Here is a 10,610-nt window from a genome sequence, read left to right on the forward strand (position 1 = left end):
AATTTATGGCCCGGTAACTGAGGACAGACCCATTGGAGCCGCTACCGCCGCCTCGGCGGCGGCAGCGCCCTTCGGGTCGACGGAAAGGTGTCCAAGCTGGGTCATTTAGAGGAAGAAAAGTCGTAACAGGTTTCCGTAGTGAACCTGCGGAAGGATCATTAACGAGTGCTAGCAGCAGCAGCAGCACCACCACGAGTAGTGGTGCCGCCGAAAGAGGCAACTCGCGTGCAACCCGAACGATCGGACGGACGGACGGACGTGACGGACGGACGGACGGACGGGCGAGGGCCGTGACCAAGGGGCGGAGACGGTCTTGTCTCCTGCCGCGGTCCACCTCCCAGCTCCTCGTCCCCATTTCCTCCTCCTCCTCCTCCTCCTCCGCGGGGGGCTCTCGGCACGGCTCCCCGGCCCTTTTCTCTCCACCATCCCTCCCTCCCTCCCTCTGGCTGGCCGGCCGGAGGGAGGCGGGGAGGAGAGGAGGGGGCCGAACCCAAAAGTCTTTGTCAGCCCCGCCTGGGTCCACCGGGGCCTACGAGGTTCGGCGACGGCGCCGGGCGCGAAGCGCGCTCGGCGCCGTGGGCTACGCGTTTTCTCAGAGCGCAGGTTACCCTCCCCTCCGAGGCCCTTTTTGAGTGGGAGGCGATCGAGTAGTGTGTGTGTGAACTCGAGGAAAGAGAAACCCAGCAAAGACTCTTAACGGGGGATCACTTGGCTCGTGGGTCGAGGAAGACCGCGGCAAGAAGCGATGTTTTGGTGGCTATCCGCAATTCTCCCGTGATTCCATCGACGTGTCGAACGCACATTGCGGCGTGCCCTGTGCCTTCTTCGAAGGACGGCTGCCACCTTCCCTCGAGTGTCGTGACGTTGCCTCCCGGAGACAGTACGGACGGCTGCGGACTGCGGCGGCGGAGGGCTCCGGTCCTCCTGCCCCTTTCCGCCCGTTTCTCTCGGAAGGCCGCTACGAGAATCTCTTTAGAGTGAGGCGAAACAGCGCCGTGTAGGTGGCCCCCTTTCGCGGCGGCGGCTCTATCTCTCTCTCCCCCCCTCCATTCTGAGGGCAGGAAAGGAGCAGGAGCTTCCGGCGGCGGGGACTCCGCAAAATGCACAACGGGGGGTGTTTTTTGGGGGTCCGGCGGCTTCTCCTCAAGCCTGCCGGCTCCACTCAAACCCGTGCCGGAGGTGCGGCGGCGGCGGCGGCGGCGACTTGCTTGCTCGCTCGCTCGCTCGCACGACCATTCCGCCCTGGGGAGTTCGCCGGACCAGAGAGGGGCGGGTTTTCGTTGGAGGAACTCGCTCCCGGGTCCGGACGTTCCTTAAGACGCTTGGAGGGTCTCGCTCTCTTCCGTCGCCGTCGGCTCGGACGGGCGGACGGACGGCGGACGTACCTCGTCCTCCTCCTCCTCTCCTCCGGCCGACGACCGGCCGATTGGTCGAGACCTGCCTGCCACTGGCCCAAAGGCGAATGTTTCGAAAAAGCCGGAGAGGCGCTCTCCCAAAGCCGTGAAAGCCAGCCGTCCGGTTGCACCCCCCCCCCCCCCCCGAAAGGAAGGAAGGGGGCCGGGGCCATCCGGCCGTGCTGGAGAGGGCAAGGGCGCACCCTGAGATCGCGAGACCGCGTAGATTGGGGCCCTCTCCGCGCCACGAAAACCCCCGCGTGAGGTTTTCGGGGCAGGCAGGGGGGCGTGGAAAGCCGTTAATCAACGGACTAAGAGAGCGAAATGATCCCAAAGCACAAACCAGCAAGACGACGGCGACGGCGGCGGCGGCGGCGGCGACTCGTTCGCCCGCTCGCTCGCTCGCTTTTTGTTGTACGTACGTCGACCTCGAGTGGAGGGAATGACCCCCTAATTTAGCATATTAATCAGCAGAGGAAAAGAAACCAACAGGATTCCCGAAGTGCGACCAAAATGGGAAGAGCCTAGCACAAAGCCTCCGTCACCTTTGCGGGGGGCTCAAGGGATGCTTCTTTCGGGAGAGATCCTGCACGCGCTGTCCGAGCCGCCTAAGTGGGTCACGAAAGACGCGCAGACCCACGGGGGGTGTCAGGCCCGTGTGGAGGAAAGGGACTTCCTCCTCCTCGGTCGCGGGGAGGGGGGTTTCGGGAGTGCGGAAACGGGCCTCTCCTTAGAGTCGGGTTGCCTGAAAACCGCAACCTAAAGCAGGTGGTAAACTCCAATCTAAGGCTAAATATGACCACGAGACCGATAGCGAACAAGTACCGTGAGGGAAAGTTGAAACAGAACCCTGTAGAGAGAGTTCAAGAGAACGTGAAACCGTTAAGAGGCTAAACGGGCGGAGATTCGAAGATCGAACTGGGGGGATTCAGTTCGTCGGCCTGCCGGAGACGGCAGCGGGCGTGGCGACTTCCGTTCCGGAGGCCTCGGCCGAAGGAGCCAACGCGGGGAGCGGCCCCCGCCGCCTGCCCGGCGCCGGCGGGCGATCTTCCCCCCGCAGTAGGTCGCCGCGACGCGTTGGGGACACACGGGCGTCTGAGGCCCGGGTCCTGGTAGGAACCGGCGGCGCGTTCGTCCTCCGCTCCTCGTTGGGCGGGGGGCGTTTTCCAGCGCGCCCGTCCGGGGATCCCCCGGTGCCCTCGTCTTGCCCCCCCGACGGTCTCTCCTCCGGGGCCTGCCGGAACGGGGGACTGGTCCGAGGCCGCGGTCGAGCCTAATTCGCTGGCTCCCGCGCTTCCCTTCCCTCTCCCGCGTGGCCTTCGCGGCGTGAAAAAGAGTCGGTACTCCTACCGACCCGTCTTGAAACACGGACCAAGGAGTCCAACAAGTATGCGAGTCAATGGGCGCGCTAAACCCACGGGCGCAATGAAAGTGATCGGGCCGATCCTCGGAGCAGCGGGCGGCCGCGCGCCACCCGGACGGAGTGACTGACTTTCCTCCCCGGGACGGCGCGGGCTCCCTCCCGCTCCCGCACGCCCCGCACGCCCCTCACCGGGCGGCGGGGGGGGCGCAGGTCCGGGACTCGCCATGACGAACGGTCGCCCCCCGCCTCGGCGGGCTCGGGCGGCCGGATGTGTCGGCGGGTACCCAGAGCATAGATGTTGGGACCCGAAAGATAGTGAACTATGCTTGGCCAGGATGAAGCCAGGGGAAACCCTGGTGGAGTCCGAAGCGTTTCTGACGTGCAAATCGATCGCCAGAGCTGAGTATAGGGGCGAAAGACCAATCGAACTATCTAGTAGCTGGTTCCCTCCGAAATTTCCCTCAGGATAGCTGGCGCTCGCTTCGAACGAGTTCCATCCGGTAAAACGAATGACCTAGGGGTGTTGGGGACGAAATGTCCTCAGCCCATTCTCAAACTTTAAATGGGTGAGGTGCCGGGCTTGCTTCGCTGAAGCCCCGGACGAGAATCGGAGTGCCTAGTGGGCCAATTTTGGTAAGCAGAACTGGCGCTGTGGGATGAACCAAACGTCGATTAAGGGGCCTAAATGGATGCTAATTCCGATCCCATGGAAGGAGTTGCTTGCTTTTAGACAGCAGGACGGTGGCCATGGAAGTTGGAATCCGCTAAGGGGTGTGTAACAACTCACCTGCCGAAGCAAGTACCCCGAAAATGGCATGGCGCTCAAGCATCCTCCCGATACTCGACCGCCGGGCGCACTATAGGCTGCGTCGAGGAGGTCTCGAGGCCCCGGCGAGTAGGAGGGCGCGGTGGTGAGCGTAGAAGGATACGGCGCGAGCCGGTCTGGAGCCGCCACTGGTGCGGATCTTGGTGGTAGTAGCAAATGCTCGAGCAAGCCGAACCCTCGTTGACCGAAGCGGAGGAGGGTTCCCCGCCAACATCGCTTGGTCGTGGATAAGTCGGCCCTTAGCCGAGGATAGCTTCCCTCCGATCCCCTGGAAAACGCCACAAAACAGTCGAGAGCTCTTCTTGGGATCTCCCTGTTTTGGAAAGGGGTCGAGGCGGCACGAGGCCCGAGCAGCAGCAGCCAGCCCAACCCGGGCGGGCGGGCTCTCGGGGCTTGTCGGCGCCGGCTGCGAACGGTGTGGGGCCCTGATGATGATGGTTTTTTGATGAGAAACCACTCTCAGGGCCTCTCGCGGCCGGCGTCTTGGCCACGGCCTTTTTTTTTGCTCGCTTGCTCGCTTGCTCGCTTGCTCGCTTGCTCCTCGCTTGCGCTGGCCGGCCACGCCAATCCCCCGCCTCAGCAATTTGTCTGGATCCAAAACGACAAAGGAGAAAAAGAAAGAAAGAGAGAAATGCAAAGAAACGGTCCAGTCAGATTTCGGGCTAAAGGGAATACGGTTAAAATCCCGTGACCTGCCCCGTGGGAAGACAGACCCGTGCGTGGGAAAATATTTAGAGTGCGGGTGGCCGTCTAACGAGTGCGGCGGCGCGCGTGGGCGCGCGGCGTCGTCGTCGTCGTCGGGAGTCTCTCCCCCCTCTTGGGTGGGGGTTGGGCGAACGACGACGGCACCGCCGCCGGCGCCCGGCGCCGCCGCGGTTACGACGATCCTCCTCCCGATCCTTCTGTGAGAGGGCTTTCTCAGGAGTGCGGAAACTCCGCATTCCGTCGACCAGCGCCGGTCTCGCCGACTACTCCTCCTCCTCCTCCCCCCAGGCAGGAGGGAGAAGAAGAAGAAGGCTCGAGACCCCCAAGTAGGTTCTGGCGGCAGTGCAGACCTCCCCTTCGCTCTCGGAGAAAGCGCCTTTATTATTATTGCCGGAGACGGTTACGGCTCCGTGCGCAGAGCGAGCGCTCGCGCCCAACCCAACCCCCCAATGGTGTTTTTTAATTGCCGGTGGTCCGGAGGCCAGTGCGTGTGCTTGGCAACAGGCGTACTCGTTCGCCGACGCCGGCGGTAGCCCGGGGAAGAGCTTTCTTCTCTTTTTTAGGCTGCTGGAGGCCCCCAAGTTCGTTCATTTTGAGTGGGGGTCGTTGGCCGTAACAGCCATACGTGAGATTGTGATCTGTTGGGAGCAATCCTCGCTGTTGCGATCGCCACCGGTTCGCCGTAGAGCACCGCGCAAATAAGCGCTTGGTGTCCCGTGCGCTACCGCCGGCCCTTGAAAAGGTGGATAGGGTAAACCCCCTCCGGTACCAACCAAACCCAACCAACCGACAGAGCATGTTTTATATTGAGAGGGGGTGGGGTGGCGCGGCTTGCGCGCCGCTCGTTTGAACGCCGCAGGCCGAGGGGAACGAGAGCGAGTTCTGCGGGGCGGAGGACTAGCACCAGCCATGATTAGTGTGGCACCGCCAGTGGCGTACAAGGGGGACAACAGAGTTGGAGGCGCCCCGGTCGGGGAAGAAGAAGAGGAGGAAGAGGAAGGAGGAGGGGCTAGTGCTCCTTCTTCCTTCCTTCCTTTCAGCCTTAGCCTCGGGAGTCGAGATGCCTACCCAGCGCGCCCGCGTTGCGGGGGGGCAGTCCGTACCTTACTCCGCAGCAGGTCTCCAAGGTGTTCAGCCTCTGGTCGATAGATCAATGTAGGTAAGGGAAGTCGGCAAGTTAGATCCGTAACTTCGGGACAAGGATTGGCTCTGAGGGTCGAGCCAATGCCGGGCCCACAGCCGGAAGCGGTCCCTCGTTCCCCTGGCGGGTCGGCCGCCGGTGCGGCGCGGGCGGCGGCGAGGAGGGGGCCCAAGGGGCCCTTGGCGGTCGGCGCCGCGGCGTTTCTGTCCGCTCCGAGGGAGAAGGATTTGGGCGAGGGGCGGCCTTTCACGAGGTCGCTCCGAGCTCGGACCCGACCCCGCAGGGGCGGCTCCCCGTGCCTGCGGCTGCTCGCCTGCCGCTGGTGCCCTCCCTCCGCTCGAGCCGCGCAGCCCAAAGCGCCCGCCGGCATCACGCGCCCCCGCCGTCGCGGTCGGGACCAACGCGGAAAGGGGCCTCCGGGCAAAGGCCGGGGTTTCCTCCCGTTTCCCCGGCCGCGGCTGGCAACAGACGGCCGTCTCAGAACTGGCACGGACCAGGGGAATCCGACTGTTTTAATTAAAAAACAAAGCAATGCGATGGTCGGTGATCGATGCTGACGCATTGTGATTTCTGCCCCGTGCTCTGAATGTCAAAGTGAAGAGATTCAACCAAGCGCGGGTAAACGGCGGGAGTAACTATGACTCTCTTAAGGTAGCCAAATGCCTCGTCATCTAATTAGTGACGCGCATGAATGGATTAACGAGATTCCCACTGTCCCTACCTACTATCTAGCGAACCCACAGGCAGGGGAACGGGCCTGCAGTTAACGGCGGGAAAGAAGACCCTGTTGAGCTTGCCTCTAGTTTGGCTTTGTAAAGAGGCACCTGAGGTGTAAGCATAAGGTGGGAGGGCGCTCGCGCCCGGACGATGAAATACCACTATCTGTTCGTATCTCTACTTACTCGGTGATGCGGGAGGCGGGAGGCGTGACGGGGTTTCGGGGCATGCGAGCGGGCCGGGCGGCCCCCCCGGGGCTCAGCCGCGCCTCCTCCGGCCCGTCTTCCCTATGCCTTAACCGATTTAGACTGCAAGTGACATGAACAAGAGCGGCCGCCTCCCCGGGGGGCGAAAGGGGCTTCTCCGCGCGGGGGCGGGTCGTTCGCACGCCCGTCGCGACGCGCGCCGCGACCCGTTCCGAGGACAGAGCCAGATGGGGAGTTTGACTGGGGCGGTACATCTGTCAAACGAATAACGCAGATGTCCCAAGGTCAGCTCAGCGGGGGGACAGAAACCACGTGTAGAGCCCAAGGGCAAATGCTTGGCTTGATCGACTTCAGTATTACGAGCACGGACTTTCGAAAGACGGCCTAGCGATCCTTTTGACTTTTACGAGTTTTAAGCGAGAGGGTGGTCAGAAAAGTTACCACAGGTAACTGGCTTGTGGGCGGCCAAGCGTTCATAGCGACGTCGCTTTTTGATCCTTCGAGTCGGGCTCTCCTATCATTGTGAAGCAGTTTTTCACCAAGGTAGGATTGTTCACCCTCTAATAGGGAAAGAGCTGGGTTTAGACCGTCGCGAGACAGGTTAGTTTTTACCCTACGCTAACAACGTCGCCACGTCCGACCGGAGCCCCGCCCAGTACGAGAGGAAACGGTGGGCCGGACCAATGGTGTCACCTCTGCCCGACAGGCCACCAGGGGACGAGGGCAGCCACGTCCGGCAGGTTTACCCCTGAAATCCCTTCAAGGGGGAAACCGCGCTGAGCGTTTAAGCGACGTGATCGCGTGCGGCCGCCAACGATCGGCGATTTTACTAACTGAGTTAACGCGAGCCCGGCGAGAGCCACAAGGAGGCGGGACTGTCGCCCATGCAAGGGGAAAGTCACGCGGCTGTTTTCTGACGGTCGAAGGGGGGAGGTTCCAGTCGACGGCCCGCCAAAACCGCTCCCTCCCGGGGGCGGTGGGCCGCGCCCCGGAGGCTTGAAGGGGGCACTCCCTTGGACACCAGCTTCCTCGTACAGAGCAAACCCCGTCCGTGTGCCGTACAGAACCGTCTGCATTAGACTGACATATCGGGATGGGGTGTTGTCGTTAGAGCAGGCTCCTCTTTTCCTGCGATTAAGTGAGACTCGTCCCCTACGGTCGGATGGTTTTGTTCCCTCCTCAACTTCATCATACCGGAGGTCCTTGGTTGGGCGGGCGGGCGTCGTGCTGCATGCGGGTGGTATGCAATGCGGCATGCTCTCCTTGCGAGGGAAATTTCACGAGCAGGAGCAGCAGCAGCCAGACGCTAGCAGCAGCACGCAGCAGCAGCAGCGCCCCCCCCCCCCCCCCCCCCCCCCCCCCCCCCCCCCCGCAGATCGAGGTGGAGGAGGAGAGGAGCAGCAGCAAGCTCACTTTCTTTTTTTTTCTCTAAAAACCGTGCGTTTGTGTGTGTGGAGTGTGTGGGCCCTTTTACAGAAGGATCACCTTTGCACGTTGCCAAGCGGGCCGGCTTGTTGGCCCCTTTGCCTCCTCCCTTACGTCTCCCGCTCGTCTGTGAGCAGAACAGGAGAGACTCGCCGGGGTCGGCAATTTTGTTTGGCCTCTGACGAAGAGGGTTTTCTTACCATGGTCCCCACACCCCCCCACCCCCCCCCTCTTCCCGGCGCTTCGCGGTGGCGGAGAGAAAAGTTCTTTCTAAAGAATTTTTTTATTGTTTTATTTTTACTTTGCGCCGTCATCGGTGATCTTCTCCCTTATCCGTTCGTTTTCTTCCTTTTCTTTTTTTTTTCCTTTCCCTTCCTCTCTGTCTTTGTGTCCCCAGCTTGCCAGAGAACGAAAGAAAACAACAACAACAACAACAAACAACAACACAACAACAACACACAACAACACAATAATAACAATAATAATACTTAATAATAATAATAATTAATAATTAATAATTTTAATAATAATTATAATAATAATAATAATAATAAGATATAAGAATAATAATAATTAATATAATATTAATAATAATATAAATTAATATATAATAAAATAATAAGATGATGATGATGATGATGATGATGATGATGATGATGATGAGGATGATGATGATGATGATGATGATGATGATGATGATGATGATAAGAAGAGGCAGGCGGCAGGGGCAGGGCAGCAGAATGTGTAAAAATGGCGCGAATAGCGCACACGCCATCGGCGTCAGGAGAGCCGCTCCTGTCCATTTGAGCCACCGTACGGTTTTCAAGGGCACCTTTGGGGACGACGACGACGACGACGACGACGACGACGACGACGACGACGACGACGACGCCGACGACGACGAGACGACGACGACGACGACGACGACGACGAGGAGGAAGGGCAGGCTATTTTTACTTGCGGGAAGGGCGCGGGCGGGGGAAATGACACCGGCGACCGGCGCTTCCCAAGAAGCCGGCACACCGGTGCCGCCGTCGCAGCCCAGGCCAAGAGCCAAGAAGCGACGGGAAAGGCCGCCCGCCTGGGTTGCCTTCGCGGGGGAAGCCGGCACTTCGGCTCCGGCGCGCCTGGGGTCGAGGGGGAGGAGCGGGATTCGGTGTCGGGGGGTGGGGGGTGGGGGTGGGGGGGGTGGGGGAAAGGGAGGGGAGAAACATGGGGGGTTGGGGTGGTAGGGGGTGGGAGGGGGGGGGAGGGGGGGTGGGGCGGGGGGTGGGGGGGTGGGGGGGGGGGGATCCCTCGCTCCCGCAAACCCGTCCTCCCGGTGGACAGGAGGAGCAGGAGGACCTGTTATGCGGTCGTGCTGCCTGAACGGCCGCGCCAACAACCTTATGGGGCAAGGCTGGTCCTGCCCCGTCTGCTGATGGGCGCCGGCTGCCGGGGCGGGCCGAGGCGGGAGCGAGAGTCGGCGGGGCGGGGGGGGGGGGGAGGCGGCGGCCACCACCACCACACCACCATTGTCTGTCGCGGTCGGGGCGGGAACGGAGCCGGGCGGCCCCCGGCGCGGGCGTCGTTTCGGCGGCGGCGGGCGCGGGTCCCCGTGCGTGGGGACGAAGGAGGTCGCGGTGGGGAGGGGAACGGAAGCCGGGCGGCCCCGGCGCGGGCGTCGTCTGGCGGCGGCGGGCCGCGGGGTCCGTGCGTGCGGAGAGGAAGGTCGCGGTGGGGGGGAACGGAGCCGGGCGGCCCCGGCGCGGGCGGCGTCGGAGGAGGGTCAGGCCGCGGGGTCCCCGTGCCCGTGAGGGCGGACGAGGAGGTCGCCCCGGTGGGGCGGGGAACGGAGCCGGGCCGGCCACGGCGGCGGGCGTCGTCGGCGTGCGGCGGGCCGCGGGTCACCCGTGGCGTGCGGACGAGAGAGGTCGCTGGTGGGGCGGGCAACGGAGACGGGGCGGCCCGGCGTCGGGCGTCGTCGGCGGCGGCGGGCCGCGGGGTCCCCGTGCGGCGGACGAGGAGGTCACGCGGGATGGGGCGGGGAACGGAGCCGGGCGGCCCCGGCGATTGTGGTGGGCGACCGGCCGTGGCGACAACTGTAAGGGAGATGGGTCGGGTCGTGCGAGCCAGCCAGCCAGCCACGCCAGCCAGCCAGCCAGCCCGCCAGCCAGCCAAGCCAGCCAGCCAGGCCAGCAGCCCAGCAGCCAGCCAGCAGGCCAGCCAGCCAGCCAGCCAGCCAGCCAGCCAGCCAGCACAGCCAGCCAGCAGCCAGCCAGCTCGATCTTCCCTAGACGGGGCCCGGCGAGGGCGAGGGGCTCAGTCCCCGCCGAGCGAGTGGGGTCCGATTGCCGGGCCCTGCTCGTCCCCCGCCGGCTGGTTCTTGTCTCGTTCCCCCCGAAAACGGGCGGTGCGCCTTGGCGGGCGGGCTGGCCGAGAGCGGGGCCTGTTTGCGGTCGTGGTGGCGGAACGCCGCGGCGACAAAACTATAAGGGCAACGAAGGGGGGCCGTCGCTGGTCGCGGTGGGCGGACGGACGGGCGGAAAGGGCGAGGCCCGGCCCGTTGGGGCAGGCGCCTGTTGCGCGGACCGGATCCCGGTGGGGTCCGATGGCCCTTCGTGGGCGGACGGGCCTGTGGTGTGTGTGTGTCCGGGCGCGGTGGGCGGGGGGGCTTTCCCTCCGGCAGGGCAGACTTGCGCGCAGCCGGGCGGTCTCCGAGGCCGGGACCAAGTCCCCCTCGGAGGCAAAGCTTGAGGGTTAGGTGTTGCGTGGCCCCCGGTGGCGTCGGGGGGCCGCGAGGGGGCGTGTTCCCTGAGGGCGGGCAGGGCGGGCCCTGTTTGCGGTGGTGTGG

The 10,610-nt window shown here is 63.4% G+C and overlaps 1 pseudogene; it reads left to right on the plus strand.

Moving 5' to 3' along the window:
* Positions 1 to 1,818: 1,818 nt before the first annotated feature.
* Positions 1,819 to 7,523, plus strand: LOC119569086 (annotated as a pseudogene).
* The last annotated feature ends 3,087 nt before the right edge of the window (positions 7,524 to 10,610 follow it).

This window comes from Penaeus monodon, unplaced genomic scaffold, assembly GCF_015228065.2.
Source record: "Penaeus monodon isolate SGIC_2016 unplaced genomic scaffold, NSTDA_Pmon_1 PmonScaffold_12445, whole genome shotgun sequence".
NCBI lineage: Eukaryota > Metazoa > Arthropoda > Malacostraca > Decapoda > Penaeidae > Penaeus > Penaeus monodon.